The following is a 20,723-nucleotide window of genomic DNA, read 5'->3' on the forward strand; positions in this document are numbered from 1 at the left end:
CCGTCTGTCTGTCTGTTTGTCTATCTCTCTGAGACTATATGTATGTCCCTCTGTCCATCTCTCTCTCTCTCTATCTAGTTCTCTCTGTCTCTGTCTGTCTGACTGTTTTACTTTCTGTCTGTCTGACTGTTTTACTTTCTGTCTGCCTGTCTGTCTGTCTGTCTGTCTCTGTCTCTCTCTCTCTCTCTCTCGCTCTTCTTCTCAGTCTCTCACTCTCTCTCTCTCTCTCTCTCTCTCTCTCTCTCTCTCTCTCTCTCTCTCTCCGTGCCCCAAATTGTTTTACTGTGAGTTAAAACAACACTTATCATCTTCTCTCTTTGCCCGCCCCTCCCCTCCCCCGCACCATCTGTCTCTTTTTATTTGTCTGTCGATGTCTCCTATCTCTCTGTCACTCTCTCTGTACGTGTGTGTGTGTGAGGGGGGGGGGCAAAAAGTGCCTGTGTATTTGTGTTAACATTTCAATCACCATTTCTTCTTTCGCGCCTTCAACATTTCTTTGTTGACATCCTTTCCTTTTTGTAGCCGATGCGTGGCATGGAACACTGTCTTTTTGTGCTCAATGGCTGTTTTGTTCCAGGAACTTTGCCAACGCTGAAACGGACAGAATGGTCGTTTAAGAACTGGAATAACTCTAAAACGACCGGCTGCAAACACCCCCAACCACTTCCCCCCTGCGACAAAGTAAACACACTCTTGTTATTTGTTATTCACCCTAGATACCATCTTGGTTTTTTTACTCCTCCAGGATTGGTGTGATGTGTGTGTGAGTTGTCTTTTCCTGCCTGCGGTTGTTACTTCGTGCGAGGATTGAAAGGTGTACTTTTTGTGTGATTGGCAAGTTGTGTTTGAGGCTGTGATTTTATCAACGTTTTTTTCTTCTCTCAAGCAGTCCTTTTCTTTTGGCCTTGAATTGAAAAGCAACAGCAGCAGCAACAACACATCAACAACAACAACAACAACAACAACAACAACAACAACAACAGCTAGGCTACTGTTCAACAACAACAACAACAGCTAGGCTACTGTTCAAATTCGACTGACACATATTCTTCGTCAACGCTATTAACGGTATTGCGGTAACTTTGCTAACTAAAAGCAACCTCAAGTGGTTTTTGTTGAAAAGTAGTGCAGGCAGCTCAGTTGTTTTGTGTGTGATTGTGATCAGATATGACTCAGACTCCATGCAGCGATATCACTATTTTGTCAATAAAACTTAATACTTATGGCTGAGTCGACATGCAGGGATTTCAGGTTTACGAAGTTAAATGTCCACCTGCCGATGGAAGCGAATCAGTAGCAAGACTGCGATTTGACTACGATTTTGTCTACATAAGTTTTGTGCAAATTAATAATTATATTTTTGGTCAACGCACAGACGTTTCAAGCTCAAGAACCTTTTGGGCTGCTGGTACCAATTAAAAGACCGACCGTGGTTAAGCCTAATATTAATTCGGCGAAGTCGACTTTGCGAAGTCAACTTCACAAAGTTCGCTGCACGAAGCTTTGGCACTGAAGTTTTGGTAAAAACACTTCGCGAAGTCTACTTCACAAAGTTCGCTGCACGAAGCTTTGGCACTGAAGTTTTGGTAAAAACACTTCGCGAAGTCTACTTCACAAAGTTCGCTGCACGAAGCTTTGGCACTGAAGTTTTGGTAAAAACACTTCGCGAAGTCTACTTCACAAAGTTCGCTGCACGAAGCTTTGGCACTGAAGTTTTGGTAAAAACACTTCGCGAAGTCTACTTCACAAAGTTCGCTGCACGAAGCTTTGGCACTGAATTTTTGGTAAAAACACTTCGCGAAGTCTACTTCACAAAGTTCGCTGCACGAAGCTTTGGCACTGAAGTTTTGGTAAAAACACTTCGCGAAGTCTACTTCACAAAGTTCGCTGCACGAAGCTTTGGCACTGAATTTTTGGTAAAAACACTTCGCGAAGTCTACTTCACAAAGTTCGCTGCACGAAGCTTTGGCACTGAAGTTTTGGTAAAAACACTTCGCGAAGTCTACTTCACAAAGTTCGCTGCACGAAGCTTTGGCACTGAAGTTTTGGTAAAAACACTTCGCGAAGTCTACTTCACAAAGTTCGCTGCACGAAGCTTTGGCACTGAAGTTTTGGTAAAAACACTTCGCGAAGTCTACTTCACAAAGTTCGCTGCACGAAGCTTTGGCACTGAAGTTTTGGTAAAAACACTTCGCGAAGTCAACTTCGGGTTCAATTAAGAAACCATCTCGTGTGATCATATGGAATTTAGTATGATCTCCTGCACTCTTTATGAGTAACCTGTGCAGTATCAGTGATTGAAAGTACCTGTTGCGGAGAGTCCGGGTAAACGAGGGCCATATGTGCACATGAATTGCCGGCTGTGTTGCACCACACTTTGAAGTAATCCCACACTTTGAAGTAAATTACTTCAAAGTGTGGGGATGTGCCCCACACTTTGAAGTAAACCCATTTTTTACTTCAAAGTGTGGGGGGATCTTCCCACACTTTGAAGTAAACTCAGTTTTTACTTCAAAGTGTGTGGGGATCTTCCCACACTTTGAAGTAACTTACTTCAAAGCGTGGGACTTTTGCATCGCCTGTTTGAGCCTGATGATTTTGTCAAAAAAATGGCAAAGTCTTTTGGATGAGTGAACAGAAAAAGTGAGCGAGCCAAGAAACATAGTGATGTTTGTTATCAGGCTTTAAGCAATGTCCCATTGTTGAGTGTAACGAAAACTCGTGGTGACGATTTTAAAACATGTTGGGTCACGCATGGTCCAATCTTACATGGTCCAATCTTACATGGTCCAACCTTACATGGTCCAACCTTACATGGTCCAATCTTACATGGTCCAATCTTACATGGTCCAACCTTACATGGTCCAACCTTACATGGTCCAATCTTACATGGTCCAATCTTACATGGTCCAACCTTACATGGTCCAACCTTACATGGTCCAACCTTACATGGTCCAACCTTACATGGTCCAATCTTACATGGTCCAACCTTACATGGTCCAACCTTACATGGTCCAACCTTACATGGTCCAACCTTACATGGTCCAACCTTACATGGTCCAACCTTACATGGTCCAATCTTACATGGTCCAATATTACATGGTCCAACCTTACATGGTCCAACCTTACATGGTCCAACCTTACATGGTCCAATCTTACATGGTCCAACCTTACATGGTCCAACCTTACATGGTCCAACCTTGCATGGTCCAAGCTTACATGGTCCAACCTTACATGGTCCAACCTTACATGGTCCAACCTTACATGGTCCAATCTTACATGGTCCAATATTACATGGTCCAACCTTACATGGTCCAACCTTACATGGTCCAATCTTACATGGTCCAATAATATATAGACCATGTAAGATTGGACCATGTAAGATTGGACCATGTAAGGTTGGACCATGCAAGATTGGACCATGTAAGATTGGACCATGTAAGATTGGACCATGTAAGGTTGGACCATGTAAGGTTGGACCATGCAAGATTGGACCATGTAAGGTTGGACCATGTAAGATTGGACCATGTAAGATTGGACCATGTAAGGTTGGACCATGTAAGGTTGGACCATGTAAGGTTGGACCATGTAAGATTGGACCATGCGTGACCCAACATGTTTTAAAATCGTCACCACGAGTTTTCGTCACACTCAACAATGGGACATTGCTTAAAGCCTGATAACAAACATCACTATGTTTCTTGGCTCGCTGACTTTTTCTGTTCACTCATCCAAAAGACTGCCATTTTTTTTGACAAAATCATCAGGCTCAAACAGGCGATGCGAAAGTCCCACGCTTTGAAGTAAGTTACTTCAAAGTGTGGGAAAATCCCCCCACACTTTGAAGTAAAAACTGAGTTTACTTCAAAGTGTGGGAAGATCCCCCCACACTTTGAAGTAAAAAATGAGTTTACTTCAAAGTGTGGGGTACATCCCCACACTTTGAAGTAATTTACTTCAAAGTGTGGGATTACTTCAAAGTGTGGTGCAACACGGCTGCCTCCCCCATGCATGGTGGTTTATATGCGTTGAGTTTTATTCACTGCACGCCTGCTCTTGACCTGATTTCATCTGTAGAGGGTAGTCATGTACAGACCGACAGACAGACAGACAGTCAGACAGACAGACAGACACTGATTCCCACACACACACACACACACACACACACACACACACACACACACACACACACCACACACACACACGCGCGCGCAGAAGATAAACAAAAGAGTCCTGATTTAATGTTGGCAAGTTTTCAGTAATTGATCGTAAGCGACACACAAGCAATAAACAAAGAGATTACAATTATCAAAGTTTACGAACAATGACCAACCAGAAGCAGAGTTTGTTGTTACTTCCGTTTGTACAAAATGGATTTAAAACCAGGAAAATGATGTCCTATCACTGAGATTGGACTGATACCTTACATCAATACTCTAACAAGGCTTTAATAATGTTCGCACTGCCTCCGAAACTTCTGTATCAGAGATAACCCAAAAAAATAAACAACAAATAGACGTCAGCGCTGTAAATATCGACACATAGACAACATCGTTTTGTATCAGAGATGAAACAAAAGGAACATTCTTTAACTGCGCCTTCCTTCTCAGGAGGACATGTGAACAGCTGTTTGTGCTGATTGGTTCCAGACGTTGGTCACCCAGTGAAAATCTCGCCTTTGTAGTCAGTCAATGGCTGCCACATGCCTACGCTGGACAACGGGGCTTGACCGAGACACTAAAGGGTTACAGAGAGACGTAGAAGAAGGGTAAAAGTGTTGTACACATAGAAGAGCGCCTAGTAGGGCACCGGCTTGAGATTTGGAGTCCCCGGGTGGATACAGATTTTGAAGCACTGATGCCGGAAATCGGAGAGGAGAGAAGAGGGGGGTTGAGAGGATATAAGGATAGAAGTGTTGCACATATATATAGAAGAGAGCCTATAGTAGGGTACCGGCTTGAGATTTGGAGGCCCCGGGTGGAATAAGATTTTGAAGGACCGATGCCAGAAATCGGAGGGGGGCGGGGTGTTGGGCGGTGGGGGTCGAGAAGATGATTATAAGGGTTGAAGTGTTGTGCAGATATGTTGTGCGTATGTTTTATGACCTGAAGTAGATACAATGACAGAGAGGCGAACAATAATTTTAAAAAGAGTTCTTTTCAGTAACCGTCTTGGCAGCGGAAATCCTTCGCCCGTATGTATCAAGATAATACTGTATATTTTTTTTAACATTTTTATAAGTCTGAAGCCTTCTCTGTACACTCCATACGAAGATTTTTTTAATTTTTTTTAATCCACCATTATCCACCAAGATATCCACCATTGTTCTTTATCTTTTAACAACCTCTTCCCCTCGCTCCTCCAGCCTATGTCCACCTTGGCTTCAACTCGCTCTCGTTCGATCTGAGGTCGGAAATAAAAGCCTCGGGAGTCGGTAGCAGTTGAAAAATAAATCGTTGCTTTCATTTCCGACCTCAGATCGAACGAGAGCGAGTTGAAACCAAGGTGGACAATAGGCTGGAGGAGTGAGGGGAAGGGGTTTGTTGAGAGATGAAGGACAATGGTGGAAGTCTTCGCATGGAGTGTACAGTGTATGGACTGCGTAAGATGCCGGCTTCAGACTTCGAAGCCCGGGTGGTAGAGATCGGCTCGAGGAGGAGAGGGTGGTGGGGGTGGTGGTGGTGTGTATGGGGGGGGGGAGGGGGGGCGGACGGTTGTGGAGAGATGAAAGAGAATTGAGGTGGAAGTGTCCTTATGAAGTATATGTAGGCTGGGTAGGATACCTGCTTCAAACTCCGAATCCCGGGTGGAGATGGAGTGTGAAGAATCCATGGCAAGCTGGGCGGAGGGAAAGACGCTGGTGAAAAAGGTGTAGGAGTGGGGGTGGGGTGGAACAGTGGGAAGGGGGGTAGGGCGTGGGTGGGGTGGGGGTCGTCCTAGGGGGAGGTTTACTTTATCCCCAGAGGCCTGCCCCCTCCAGCTATCTACAGAAGGTAAACAGTGACCGATAGTAAGCAGACAAAGACCGGTACCACAGACTACTGTACACTATACGATCTGTTGTATTCAGGGGAAGACGCTGTACTTTGGGGTTTTCCCTTTCTGTATCAGTCCTGCAGGACTGCCGACCTTCCTCGTTCCAGATCACTTTAACAAAAACAACACTTTATTGTCCCTTAAAAATGAATGCACAAAAATGGAATTGTGTTCGATGCATCTAACCTGCTTGCATGTCAACGATTATAAAATACACATAGTTAAAATTAACAGGACATTCAAAAAGACAGAAACACACAAAACACATAAATTATAATGTTAACAAGCACACTTACTGCAACTAACCCTCACTAATTGTGCTTTCAACTTACATTATATAACATTGCAAGATACCATATGAAATAAGATTTAAAAAAAAAATGTATCAAAATCAGAATAATATCATAATAAACTTTTCAGCGAACGACAATAAGAAGATAATAAACTTTTTTTCATACATCACATTGAATGAATTTTGTGTGCCATTCTTTTCTTATATTTTTCTTTTAATCAAGGTTTATTCTTGCAGGCACCTTAATTCATTTTCACAGTACAGTATAATTCTGTACTTGTTTCTGGTATTGGAATGATAGGAAATCGAGTAAATGGTCACGCTGAAACTCACGCTATTTAAAACAAAAAATATGAGAGAAAAATGTTCCTTATATCTTTGAAATATGAAAGAAAGAATAAAAGAAAGAAAAAGAAAAAGGAACGAAAGAAAGAAAGAAAATTAACAACAAGAAAGACAAAAAGGATAGGAAGAGAAAATGTGTGTGCGTGTTTACATCATTCATCGCAAATGGGTATCGAAAGCAAAGAGTATCGAATACATTGAGATCGATTTCGCGCCATAAAGGAAGTGCAAAGAATAATGAGTAAGCTGACCTCGATTTTGCAGCATTCAAATATTTCTGGCATTTTTTTCAGAAGGAAACAAACAACAACCCACACACACAAAGAAAAAAAAGTGCAGTAACCCACATCAGACGCGGAAGTAGGATTTTCCATTGTACAAAGGAAAATTATGTTGTAAAATTGAAAAACAAGTAGAAACTAAAGAACTCTCGGAACCGAACCCTTAGACACAGACTTTCAGCACCGTAGGAAATCAACCGAGAAAGGAGACACACAGGAATCCTGAAGACGATAGCCGACTTTTTTCTTGATTGGTACAAGGGATCCTTGTGTTTTGTACGGGTTTTCGGTTTCAAGATGGTCTTGTTTTCGAGGAGCGTTGGTGTGCGTGTGTGTATAGGTATACAGGGGAAAGCACTTCAGGCAACCTTGTTCTTTGAGACGCTTGTTTACGCCGCGACTGTTCGCTGTTTATGTTTTCTGCAAAGCTTTGTCAATGGGGTGCTTTGTCAGTCTCATCATAGTTTTGCCCTTCCCCTCCACTGTTTGTGGCTTGTTGTTTTGTTATTTTGTTTTTTGGGAGGAGGGGGGGAGGGGGGAAGGGGGGGGATTGCTCAGAAAAAGCTCACCACAGGTCAAGAAGAGCTGCATCATTTTAAGAATGTTAAGATATTAAAGGCCCACTCCGCCTCGTGAAAACAGTTCGTCTCACTGTCTCAGATCTGGCCAGGCTATAACATGGGATAAGACCATCCTTCCATAATTTGGTCACATAGTAAAAGTCAACACCCTGACTGCTTGATGAAATAAAAATCAAATGAAAAAAGCATCAGGGACTTTAAACGAAATTAATTCTGAAAAAATACCACTGTGCTCACAAAATCGTCTATTTAGCTTCAGTCCTTGTTCAGCTGTGGCGGATACTGAGACGAAAGAATCAAAGCATCAAACACAAAGAAGAAGAAGAGGAAGTCGGTTCCAACGTGGAGTATTGGCTTACTGGCGGAAGCCGTTCGATATAATCTCTGTACGCAACAGAAGCCGCACGTCGCACCATAGGGATACATCAAGCAGGACGCCATGTTGATCAATGCAGTATTTGATTTACTCTCGAGGGACATCTGTCAGACTGAACAGATTGACTGACCGTGCATGAGCTATACCTTCCGGACTTCTTAGCTCCGATCAGTGTTTCTGGTACTGTTCTGAATATAATCAGATGCCGTCATAATCATCGTGATTGTCGTCGTCGTTGTTGTCATCATCGTTGCCGCCGTCGATGTGGTACACGCCTTCATCATCATCATTGTTGTTGTCGTCGTCATTGTTGTCGTCATCATTGTCGTCATCGTTGAAATTGGACACGCCTTAATTAATATCATCATTATCATTGCCGCCTGAGCTACATCTCCGCCCGAAAACACCGAGGCTTTCCCAGATCGAAAAAGATGAAGTGGACTTCATAAAAAAAAGTGTCCCAGACACATGACGATAAAATAGTGTATTTTACGTCACTGTGTAAAACAAGATCGACCAGATCGAAATAGTTGAAGTGGACTTCTGCAAAAATCTCAGACACATGACGATAAAATAGTGTATTTTACGTCACTGTGTAGTGGCATTTGTTTGCAGAAATAAACCTCAGACACTGTGATTGTTCCTAGCTTGCCCAGATGGTTTAATCGGACCGCAGGGATGACATCATCGCTGGGGGGGGGGGGGGGGGGGGGTGGCACGGTGGAGGGGCAAATCAGTCCCAATCACCGGAAGTTCTCACGATAGGCTGAGGCTGTAAACCGGACTGGAACAGACTGAAATGCTTATCTTTCGGCCAATCAGTTTACCACTTAATGACTATAACAGTAGTTGGTCTAATGACTCAGTAAAGGCCCTAGTAACTCAACTCAACTCAACTCAACTCAAATTTATTAATCCATATGGAAATTATATTGTAACAATACTCATTTCCAATCAAAAGAATAAGAATGCATAATAAAAAATAAAACATCATAAGAAAATAAGTGAGTATGATTATTATGAGTATGATCACAGTCTCACTAACGCAAACAGTCATCCGTCAAGTCAAGTCTGCCAACACACAACTCACTCACACAACAACAACAGCAACAGCAATACAATTTAACAAAAACCATAATTCCAATAACAAAAAGACGTCCAAGAGTCCACCTCCACATCCACGCACACACAAGGTATACAAAGCACCACATGTCGACTAGAACACCGCACATTTGAACTACGGTAATACAGTTACTAAAAATACATACATTACAGATAACCCAGCAACAGAGTACAGTAATAATTATGACAGAGAAACATGATAGAGGCCTCTAACATGTGATTGGTTGAAAGCATGGATAGCTCTGGGAACAAAAAAATTGCGGAAGCGTGACGTTCTAGCAACCATAGCCCTCAGTCTACCACTCCTGTCAATGCGTCGAGAGTCAAATTCAGGTTTCAGTGGGTGTGTCTCTTCAACTGCGTTGCCCACTAACCAGAGGAGCGCTGGATCAGGCATAATCTTCTTTACTTTGTATTAATAAAAGGCAGGGCAATGCAGTTTACATAAAGCTGATTTCAACGACTACACTTACTGTCAAGGGTGCACAGATAAGCCAATATTGTTTAGCTTTGAGCTTCATTTACATCTTCGTTGAGACTGATTTTTTTGTAAATGAGGACAAATCACCAGACGAAGTAAAAACAGGTAAGTAAGCAATTAAAGGCACACTCCTTCCCGGGTGAACAGTTCGGCTGACCGTCTAATAAAAACTGGTTGCTTTTGTTGCGGAAACCAGTCAAACCGCTCAATAGACCCTATCGATATTCCAAGCTCTCGTAATCTCTCGCAAACTTCAGAGCATAGCAAAGCATGCGGTACTAGCGATTTCGTGCGAGCTGCACAAGCCAAGGTTCGAAGTTCTCGCGATGTTCGAAGCATAACAAAGAGCGTGTCTCGCGAGAGCTGCTCAGATACCAAAAAGGTCTATTGGATAAGAGAGAAATAAACCCACTGCCAAATGGAGTCGAAACCGCGGGTACGCCTGACGGGTTGACGTCTTCAGTTCCAGTATAATACCGGCAATTTCCAATCAACACGAACATTGTTTATAGCACTACTAAAAATGAAAATCAGAATGGTACTTTCTTTCTTTATTTTTTTCAGAAGCCGGGAATGATTATGGACAAAAGCGGAAAAAAACAAGATGAAAAAATAACACGCAGAAAAACTGAGACTCCCCACCACCACGCCTTATGCAGAAGAAAAAGAAAATACGAAGAAGAAGAAGAAGAAGAAGAAGAAAGAACTGAGACGTCCCACCACCCCCTGATGTATCTGTTTAAACCCGAGTTATCCAAACAACGACACCCCTCGTTACATGGCGGGGAATGGAACGAACACTTCGCTGGGGGGACCTCATTAATTAATGATCGCAACCCCTTTCACTCCCGTGTTTTCCTCCCAACGATCAAATAGGCACGTACGTGCACCTTGTCACTAGTGCACCCCTCTCTCAGTGGAGTGCACTCTGCGCATGCACTGCACGTGCGAGCGTAGAATGATGGATGATGACATTCAGCCCTCAGCTGTAGGCCGAGAGAAACCACTGAAGATCTTGGTGTGGTTTTTGCTAGGCTTTGGGGTTTTGATACTGCGTCAGTTTGTTTGTTTGTTTGCTTAACGCCCAGCCGACCACGAAGGGCCATATCAGGGCGGTGCTGCTTTGACATATAACTTTCCGGCTCTACTTCTTCTCGGCGAAGCGGGTATTCATTCTAGTCCTACAGATTTTGGTAATTCAACAGATGTTAAAGATGAATTTCATAATTTGTTATCGGTATATAAGTGTGTGTTTTAAGTCCATTTATATTCATAATTAAACTATTGCAGTTAGTGTTTGCGCTATGCCAAATGTAACACGCTTCAAGTTTTACCGTCTGATAAACGAACTAGCCTATTACTGTTGGACTCAGATAATACACCACGGAAACAACGAACAGAGGTTTTAGTTTGAAGTGCTCAATAATAGGATTTTGACCTCTTGATTAAAACAAACAACACACACACCCATCCCCCTATAACGAGATATGAGATCAAACCAGGTGTGGACTTAGATATGGGGCGCTGAGAAGGGGCAGATAATAGACTGGCAGCCATCTTGAGGATCAGAGAATTCTCACAAATGCAAGTTGAAAGGGAGAGATAATATAAGGCCAGAGGGCTGTATCGTTTTGGGCGACCTCTTGCATTCCTGTGCCTTGTTTTAACGTACATTTTTGTTGGATTGGAATGGGAACAGACTGATCCAAGAGAGAGATGGAGGGCGGGGAGAGATAGAGAGAGAGAGAGAGAGAGAGAGAGAGAGAGAGAGAGAGAGAGAGAGAGAGAGAGAGAGAGAGAGAGAGAGAGAGAGAGAGAGACCAAAAAGAACAATTTGCTACCCCCTTTCAACTGGAATGGGAGAGGAGGGGGGCGGTGGGTTGTCGCGATTTTTCCTTTAAACTTTCCCCAGTTCAGTTAAAAAAAAAATGGTTACAATGGCTCCTCAAGACCCATTTGCTGATGTGTTTGGTTTCGTACGAATCAGTGTGAGTGCTCCCTGTCAGTTTATCAGAGATGTGTATAACAACACACATCTATGGTTTATGAAGAAAAGTTTTTCCAGACTGCAAGTCGGGTCGATGAGAATTCATGTCATCACTTTACATTATGAGAACGAAGCGCACAGGAAAACAAAATATGAAACAAAAGAGGTGTGATAGCAAGTTCTTTCGTCTTTCAAACACTGATTTATTTCCTTTACACACAAAGTGATAGCGCCAATATGCATTCCTCTGCAAATGGTCACGTAAGGCTAAACAAAAATATATGTTGGTTTAGGGTAACCCGACCGACCCTATTTTTTTTCCCGCCGACCCTAAAACTTTGTTTTCATTTCACACAAAAATTTCAGGGTCATGTTACCCTTAACCAACATATATTTTTGTTTGGCCTAATACTCTACTTTACTGATGTATACTCTAATGCGTGTTCGCCAATGTAAATTATTGTGTGTGGGAGCTTGGAAATGGTGAGAAGGAAGGAGAAGAGAAAGAAGAAAACTAAAGCCTGAAATAAGCGAGTTTAAAAGAGCAGCAAGCACCTATCTGTGACAGGCAAGCCTTTGTTTCATTCGTTGAAGAACCGCAGGGATTCTGACAGCTTTTAAGAAAAGCCACGCAGAGAGAGGAAGGTGGTTGGGAATCGACATACTGGAGTTATTGTGGGCCGTCATACACTGAGTATCTGCCATCTTGCATGCTCTATCAAACGGGCTGCACTGTTCTGACCCGAACACACACTCGATTGTCTCGCGACGCTATCAACTCTCCACCCCAGGGCTTGAGGTAAAGAGTTTATACACCGCCTTCGGTGAGCACAGAGCGTTGTGCGTGCTATCGGCAGGATCATCATCATCATCGGGAGGATCATCGGCATCTTCTTCTTTTCCGTCCGCTCCGAGTTCTGGCTGAAGAGGAAACCTGCAGATGACTTCTTCTCGTGACCTTTCAGTTACTTGAGTTCACTTCGTGAATCGGTTTCTTCTTCTTCTTCGTTCATGGGCTAAAACTCCCACGTTCACTCATGTTTTGGCACGAGTGGAGGTTTACGTGTATGACCGTTTTTTCCCCCCGCCATTCAGGCAGAATACGCCGATTTCGGGGAAACTTCGTGATCTGAATACAATACTTTTTTAAAACTTTTTTTGTTTACAATTCCGACTACAATAGTACTTAGTTCAGTCTTATATAAGTAAAGAACGTTGTAGAATGTTAAAATATTCGCTCATTACAAAACGAGCCAAACAATACTGAACGCAGGAACGACTATTTCTGAACAGTTGCGTTTAAACTTTAGTGACAGCATCTGATAAACAGCTCTCAGATTGTCTACGTTCACTATTCAGGTGGTTTCCCGGTGGTGGGGTTGAAAAAAGAGAGGGAGAGGGACACGGGGCAGGGGCACAGAGATATAGAATAGAGCCACCAAGCGCTGTGCTATTCTATGGAGGTCTCCCTATTGACGTCATCACTTCGTGCGCACCGGGGCTTGGAGGGCAAGAAGCCACCGCGCCGCTTAGCGAAAACATGGAAGCGTGGTGCCGATCGCGAAGTTTCGCTGCGGCGATTCCGTATTTGCGTCGACGATTTGGCTAAATTTCATTCAAGATGGTGAATACTTGTTGCATAATCGGTTGCACAAGCCGAAGCAACAAGGAAAATGCTCTTGCATTTTTCAGAATTCCGAAAGTCGACGCTGGAGGAAGACACCGAGATTTACTGGAGAAAAGAAGGAGAGCGTGGCTGAAAAAAATCAACAGGAAAAACATCACCGACAAGACTGTGAAGACGTGGACTCGTGTTTGCTCCAAACATTTCCACAGTGGTAAGCATTATTTTGTTTTGTTTATTTTGTTGTTGTTGTTTTTGTTGTTTGTTTTCAAATGAAAGTAATGGGTTCGTTTTTATTTGTGATGCCTCTCCGCTCTTCTCTACTTCTCCTTCTCGATTTGAGTTAAGCACTTGACCTGACTCTTGCTTCAGATTAATTGTCACTGTCCGAAATGCATAACTCATTTAAGGGAATTGAAGAAAGTGAAAGAAAGTGAATTTTGGAGTTGGTTGAGGTAACTGAGAAGTTTTTTTTTTCTTTTTCTTTTTTTTTTAAACACAAGGACAAATATTCAGTAAATTCTTGTTATTTTCCAGGTAAACCTGCGGATCTGACTGATGATGCCATAGCTTTTTGACTCCAAGTGTGTGCCTTAATCAGTGCTGGTTAGCATGTCTGTACAGTTTATGCTTTTTTTTTTATTGAAGCATGTGATTTTAGTAAGAACTAATAAATACATTGTTGTTGCAGTTACGTTTTTGTTCTTAAGACTTTTTTTTTAAGCTTGCGTGTGTCTTATCTGAGACATTTCTTAATTGTGAAGAATCTGGTGAGTGATTGTCAGAATGAGTGTGTATCTGTGTAATGGCTCCTTTGTTTAGTCAACAAAGTTAATATGTTGAGCCCAGCTGTCCTAAACGGAAAAACAGTAACGTTTCACAAAATTGAACAAAACTGTTGAAAACACACCTACTGGAGCTAACAAAGGCAGAGATTAGGTACAAATCAAAAGTAATGTGTTAAATATCACACTCACACCAGCTTCACATTCACAGAGTGACAGATTGGTAAAAATTAAAATACATATAATGTGTTCAACGCTTTATTTAACTGAACTGTCATTGTCAACATATATATAAAAATTAAAAACAAAAAACACGTAACACTGAATTCAGGGAAATTTTTAGTTACTGTCTTCAGCAGCACTAAAGTAAAAAGAAATAGAAAAAATAAAAAAGAAGAACAAAAAACACACACACACATTACACATTTACAGGTTCACAATAAATGTTCTAAGGTAATATCAAAGTAAGCACTAAAGCAGACACCAGACTTGATCCAAAAGGAAAAAAGAATCGCTTCTCCAAACATAAACATACAAAGTTAGAAATACCATTTCTCGAATAACAATGAAATGAAAACTCACACACACTGAAGCAGAAATAATAGGTAATCTAAAACTAAAGAGCTTCACACATAAACATACAAAGTTAGAAATAGAACTACAAGTTCTTGAATAATAACAAAATGAAAACTCATGCACACACACTGAAGCAGAAATTATATGTAATCTGAAACTAAAGAGCTTCGGTCAATTTCTCCAAGTATCGCACTTTAGCAACGTCACTCAATGATGTAATGTACTTCTCTTTTGGCTGGTCGACCGTTTTTGTTCCTGATTTTGACATTATTCAATTAAAACACTCCCGAATCATCGAGCGGCGCACTGACGCTACTAGCCGTTCCGCTTCTTGCCCTCCAACCCATTTCTGCGTATCACGTGACACCGCTCCGAAGTACGCAAAAGGGAGACCTCCATATCTCTGTGGGCAGGGGGCACGAGAGGAAATGCAGAACACGTCGGGTATTGTGGTTGCTGATAGCTGTTCACGTCTTATTTTGAAATTCCCTAAATTTCGCCCAACCCAGACAAAGGGTCGACAACTCCATTTTGACCCAGCGCCTCTAAACAGGGGAGGCCCACAGTGGGGAGGCCACTGGCCGAGTACCTATTCCTCCAGCTATACACGTGCAGGAGCATCCTTGCAGCAAATACTAGAGCCATTAGCAGAGGGTATCAGCGCTGCCCCTCCCAGTCGCCAGGTGTTTTCAGCCCGGCAGGAATTCGCTGATGACGATGCTGACTGCAACGTGCAAGCCGAGTCTCCCGCATTGCTGTGGATTAAGATGGGAGCACTTTCATCATCAGTGTACACGTGTTACCATTTGCTATAAAAAGAAGAAGATTTAGAAGGAAGACTGTGAAAAACAAGAACAAGAATAATTAGAATATATTCCAAATGTTTGTTGTTGTTGTTGTTGTTTTGAATATTTTGAATTTTGCCACTTTATTATTTTGTCTCTATAATCTCATTGATGTGTTTACTTTTGTGTGCTCATTTGTTATATAATGAATTCCATGACTTTCGATCTTAACATGCATCTGTATAAACACTGTTTACACCAACAAAAAGACAAAGAAAAACGTACAAACAAACAAAGCAACAAAGAAAAGAACAGGTCAGAGTTTTGCTTGCGTGTGCTCCTGTAACTTGCATTGATAGACAGCACTGAGACACACGCTCTTGGGAAGCTGTCGTTCCCTTTTGACCAAGTCTTGCACACGAAAAGGGGGACATGAACAAAAGGGGAGTAGAAGAGGGGGGAAGAACGGAACGGAAGAGGATCGAACATTAAAAAATAAACAAGTCGCATGAAGCGATATAAAAACATTTAGTCAAGCAGTCGGCATCCAAGTAACAGTTAAACACATAAAACAGTCATCGCCGAGACTATATTTAAGATAGTCTTGACTAACCACACCCAAACACCGAGACGGGTCACGCTCGTCTCCGGGTAGCGTGCAAACGCAGTAGTTACAAGGAACTTAGTCGATAAATATCGACAGGGGGCGGACAAATGGTTTACATGTGAAATGTGTGTATATGGGTGTGGTTCTGAAACAAACAAACCATGTGAACCCCCCCATCCCACCGCTCGCGGGCTGAACGACTGACGCGGTCTTTTCCAGAAGAACACCGCGTGTACATAATACACAATTCGATCGCGTAGCACTGCCAATGCACATTTTCGCAACGAAAACCGTGCTACTGTTTCTTGTGTGTTAAATCTGAAAGCAATATAAGTGAACGAACAATTGAAAACTGATATCACGTTACTAAACTCCCAAAAGTAATAAATTACTTCTGACTGCGGTACACAATACGGCAGTCACCTTTGCGAATGCTGTCGAAGAATCTAACCGAAAGTAAACATTCTGGGAATCTACGCGCATCGGCCTTGACGCAAGTTCAATACTGAGCCAGTGAGCGCGCCGCGGCGAAGTTGGCCGCTGTAAGTCTCGCAGCGCTGGCTGGCTGAGCGAGTTGCGTGTCCATCCATATTAGGTCCAAGCCGCACCGTAGATCAGATTAGTAGGTGCTTGATTTTGGTATTTTGATTTTACATAACATTAAACCTTTCTTGGGGTTCATGGTCATGGCAACAGCCATAATAATATTATATCATGTATAATATTACATTTCAGCATATTTGAATTACATGTCATCATACCAAACTGTCATACATTTTTATTCCTACATCATTCTGATTGATCACAACCAAACCTACTATCAGTGGACACATCCAAATGTAAGCGCCTGTTCTTGACAACTTTTAATCGATCTAAAAATAGCAACTTGCTGGGCCCTTTGCCGCCAACAGACACTGTTTGGCCTGTAGGTAAAATGTACAATGTATTTTCTGATTTGTGCACAAAAGCTTTTTTTCTTTTTTCTTTTTTTTAACATAACAATGTTTAATGTCACTGTATGTTTAAAAGACCATGGTCATATTTGTCAAAAAAAATGTTAAATTAGAAAATAAATAACATTTTGGTTCATGATTTTTCCTACACCTGTGCTAAAAATAAGAAATAAAAATGTCGGGTATATAAGTCACTCAAATACAGCTAGGTATGAATGGCTCGGTTTGAGTTTGTTGCAGTTGACCCTGCACAATGCGACATATCATGTTTTTGTTGAACAATTTTGACGTCACCCCTCCCATAGGGTGACGTATTTCACAACTTCCTGTGTTACACAAACTCTGTGATGACCAATTTTGACGTCACCCCTCCCATAGGGTGACGGATTTCACAACTTTCTACAGATGAACAATGTTGCCTTCACCCCTCCCATAGGGTGACGGATGTCACAACTTCCTGTGTACACAAACTGATGACGTATTTCACAACAAAATGGCGCTGCCCATGGTCAACCTCTAAACTATCCGTATAGAATGGGGGCGTCCTCGCCCCCATAATAATCTATTTTCTGTCATTCGGAGCACATTTTTAGAGTAAACATGACATATAATATGTATATATATTCTTCAATTCAGGAGAAATTGAGGAATACGATGCAATCATTTTTATATCTGTTAGTGAAAATTAGATTTAAATGACAACTTTAATGAGCAAACTAATTAACTAGTTTTTAAGCATCCAAGTTGAAATGCAATTCCATAGTCCGGGTTTCGTCGAAGATTGCTTCACTAACATTTCAACCAATTTGGTTGAAAAATGAGGGCGTGACATTGCTGACTCAACTTTCACAAAAAGCTGGATATGACGTCATCAAGGATATAAATCGAACAAAAGAAAAAAAAGGTGTGGGGATATTATACCCACGAACTCTCATGTGAAATTTCATGAAGATTGGTCCAGTAGTTTTCTCTGAATCGCTCTACACACACACACACATACACACACACATACACACACACATACACACACACACACACACACACACACACACACACACACCACCACCACCACCACCACCCTCGTCTTGATTCCCCGTCTATGTTTACATATTTAGTCAAAACTTGACTAAATGTAAAAAACAAGATCTCGGTTGAAAGCATGGAAGCTTTGAGAAAAGATCATAGGATATTACGGGTTATGCATGGTCTGTTTATTTATTTTGTATCGTACATAACGCCGGTAACCGTCTGAGCATATATTTATGTCTATACCGTACCTGGCGTTAGACGTACGCAGGCCTGCCACTTGTATCAATTCAGATATGATGTACACAGTGTACCTCATACTTTTCTGAACGTTCTGATTCCTATTATACATATGTATAGTTGCCATTCCGCAAAGTGCCCGTAAGTTAACTACTCATTGCTCTAAACAAATGATAACTGCGTGAACGTCAGTTTCCACGGCAAGGCCAAGTCTGCAGCGTGTCGTTGGGGGAGCAGACGTCTGTCTGAATAAACTTGCATGAGGGGAAGCGGCTCATTAATCACCAATCTGCTCTCAGTCATTATGAGGGAAGCGATTAGAGAGAGAGAGAGAGAGAGAGAGAGAGAGAGAGAGAGAGAGAGAGAGAGAGAGAGAGAGAGAGGGAGGGAGGGAAAGAGAGATCGAAGGAGGGGGAGAGAGAAACGGGCTCCCCAAACTGTGAGTCCCTGCGTCCTATCCGCACTAGAAGCCGAAATCACGTACTAGAAATTTATTTCGGGGGTTCCGGTACGCGCCAAAACTAACAAGTCGCGTAAGGCGAAAATACAATATTTAGTCAAGTAGCTGTCGAACTCACAGAATGAAACTGAACGCAACGCAACGCAGCAAGACCGTATACTCGTAGCATCGTCACTCCACCGCCCGTGGCAAAGGCAGTGCCCGTGGAATTGACAAGAAGAGCGGGGTATTCGTTGCGCTGAGAAGGATAGCACGCTTTTCTGTACCTCTCTTCGTTTTAACTTTCTGAGCGTGTTTTTAATCCAAACATATCATATCTATATATTTTTGGAATCAGGAACCGACAAGGAATAAGATGAAAGTGTTTTTAAATTGATTTCGAAAAAAAAATTTTGATAATAATTTTTATATATTTAATTTTCAGAGCTTGTTTTTAATCCGAATATAACATATTTATATGTTTTTGGAATCAGCAAATGATGGAGAATAAGATAAACGTAAATTTGGATCGTTTTATAAATTTTTATTTTTTTTTACAATTTTCCGATTTTTAATGGCCAAAGTCATTAATTAATTTTTAAGCCACCAAGCTGAAATGCAATACCGAAGTCCGGGCTTCGTCGAAGATTACTTGACCAAAATTTCAACCAATTTGGTTGAAAAATGAGGGCGTGACAGTGCCGCCTCAACTTTCACGAAAAGCCGGATATGACGTCATCAAAGACATTTATCAAAAAAATGAAAAAAACGTTCGGGGATTTCATACCCAGGAACTCTCATGTCAAATTTCATAAAGATCGGTCCAGTAGTTTAGTCTGAATCGCTCTACACACACACACACACACGCACACACGCACACACGCACGCACACACGCACATACACCACGACCCTCGTTTCGATTCCCCCTCGATGTTAAAATATTTAGTCAAAACTTGACTAAATATAAAAAAAGCGGGTCCAGGAACGCACTAAATTACCGTTGGTACTGTTTTCAGACTGTTGTTGTCAGTTAATTCTATTGCAAGCACTAATGTCAGTTTCACGCAGGAACAACATCGGAAATGAGACGAAAGCCGATACACACACACACACACACACACGCACACACACACACACGCACACACGCACACATACACACACACACACACACGCACACACACACACACACACACACACGCACACACACGCACGCACCTCCCCCCCCCCCCCACACACAGAGAGGCACATTGACACGCTTTGAATTTGAGGCCCCTGCAGTTTTGGACCCTCTGAAAATTCAAAGTTGGGGTCCCGGGACCCCCTAAGAGAGGCGTCCGTGGGGATCCCTGAGAAAAAGAGAGACAGAGAAAGAGACACAGAGACAGAGGGAGAGACAGACAGAGAGAGATAGAGACAAAAAGAGAGAGCGAGGGAGAGAGAGAGTATACATGCATGATACTACCGTAGAAAAGAAGAAGCGAGTGTAAAAGAAAACAAGTGGCGTAAGGCGAAATTACTACATTTAGTCAAGCTGTGGAACTCACAGAATGAAACTGAACGCACTGCATTTTTTCACAATGACCGTAGTCCGCCGCTTGTGCATAACGGAGTGAAACTGACGAGCCTGTTCAGCGCGGTAGTGGTTTCGCTGTGCTGCATAGCACGCCGGTTTTTATATTTAGTCAAGTTTTGACTAAATATTTTAACATCGAGGGGGGAATCGAGACGAGGGTCGTGGTGTATGTGTGTGTATGTGTGCGTGCGTGTAGAGCGATTCAGACTAAACTACTGGACCGATCTTTATGAAATTTGACATGAGAGTTCCTGGGTATGATATCCTCAGACGTTTTTTTCATTTTTTTGATAAATGTCTTTGATGACGTCATATCCGGCTTTTCGTGAAAGTTGAGGCGGCACTGTCACGCCCTCATTTATTAGATCATTATGACTAGCATTGTTCATTTCCAGCGCCTGTGGTCATCCAGACTTTATAACCGGGTTCCGCTGTCAGATGTGGTTTACAGCAGTATTGTATACATATGCACGGCGTCTGTTGCACGGGCGCGCCTCTGTCTGGAACTGAAAGAAGAAGTGCACCTGGACCATCGTCTGCTCATCAGTCGTGATGTCGTGTCTGGCATCGTACAGCATTATATAGAACCAGTGATGAAACAGTATGGTGGTAC

General features: G+C 42.2%; 1 long non-coding RNA gene across 1 annotated transcript; it reads left to right on the forward strand.

Annotated features, from left to right (window-relative positions):
* The first annotated feature begins 12,958 nt into the window (after nt 1-12,958).
* On the forward strand, nt 12,959-13,815 carry LOC138964135 (uncharacterized). Its single transcript, XR_011455036.1, has 2 exons — nt 12,959-13,339; nt 13,663-13,815. It is a non-coding gene; the product is annotated as an uncharacterized lncRNA (long non-coding RNA).
* The last annotated feature ends 6,908 nt before the right edge of the window (nt 13,816-20,723 follow it).

This window comes from Littorina saxatilis, linkage group LG1 (assembly GCF_037325665.1).
Source record: "Littorina saxatilis isolate snail1 linkage group LG1, US_GU_Lsax_2.0, whole genome shotgun sequence".
Lineage (NCBI taxonomy): Eukaryota > Metazoa > Mollusca > Gastropoda > Littorinimorpha > Littorinidae > Littorina > Littorina saxatilis.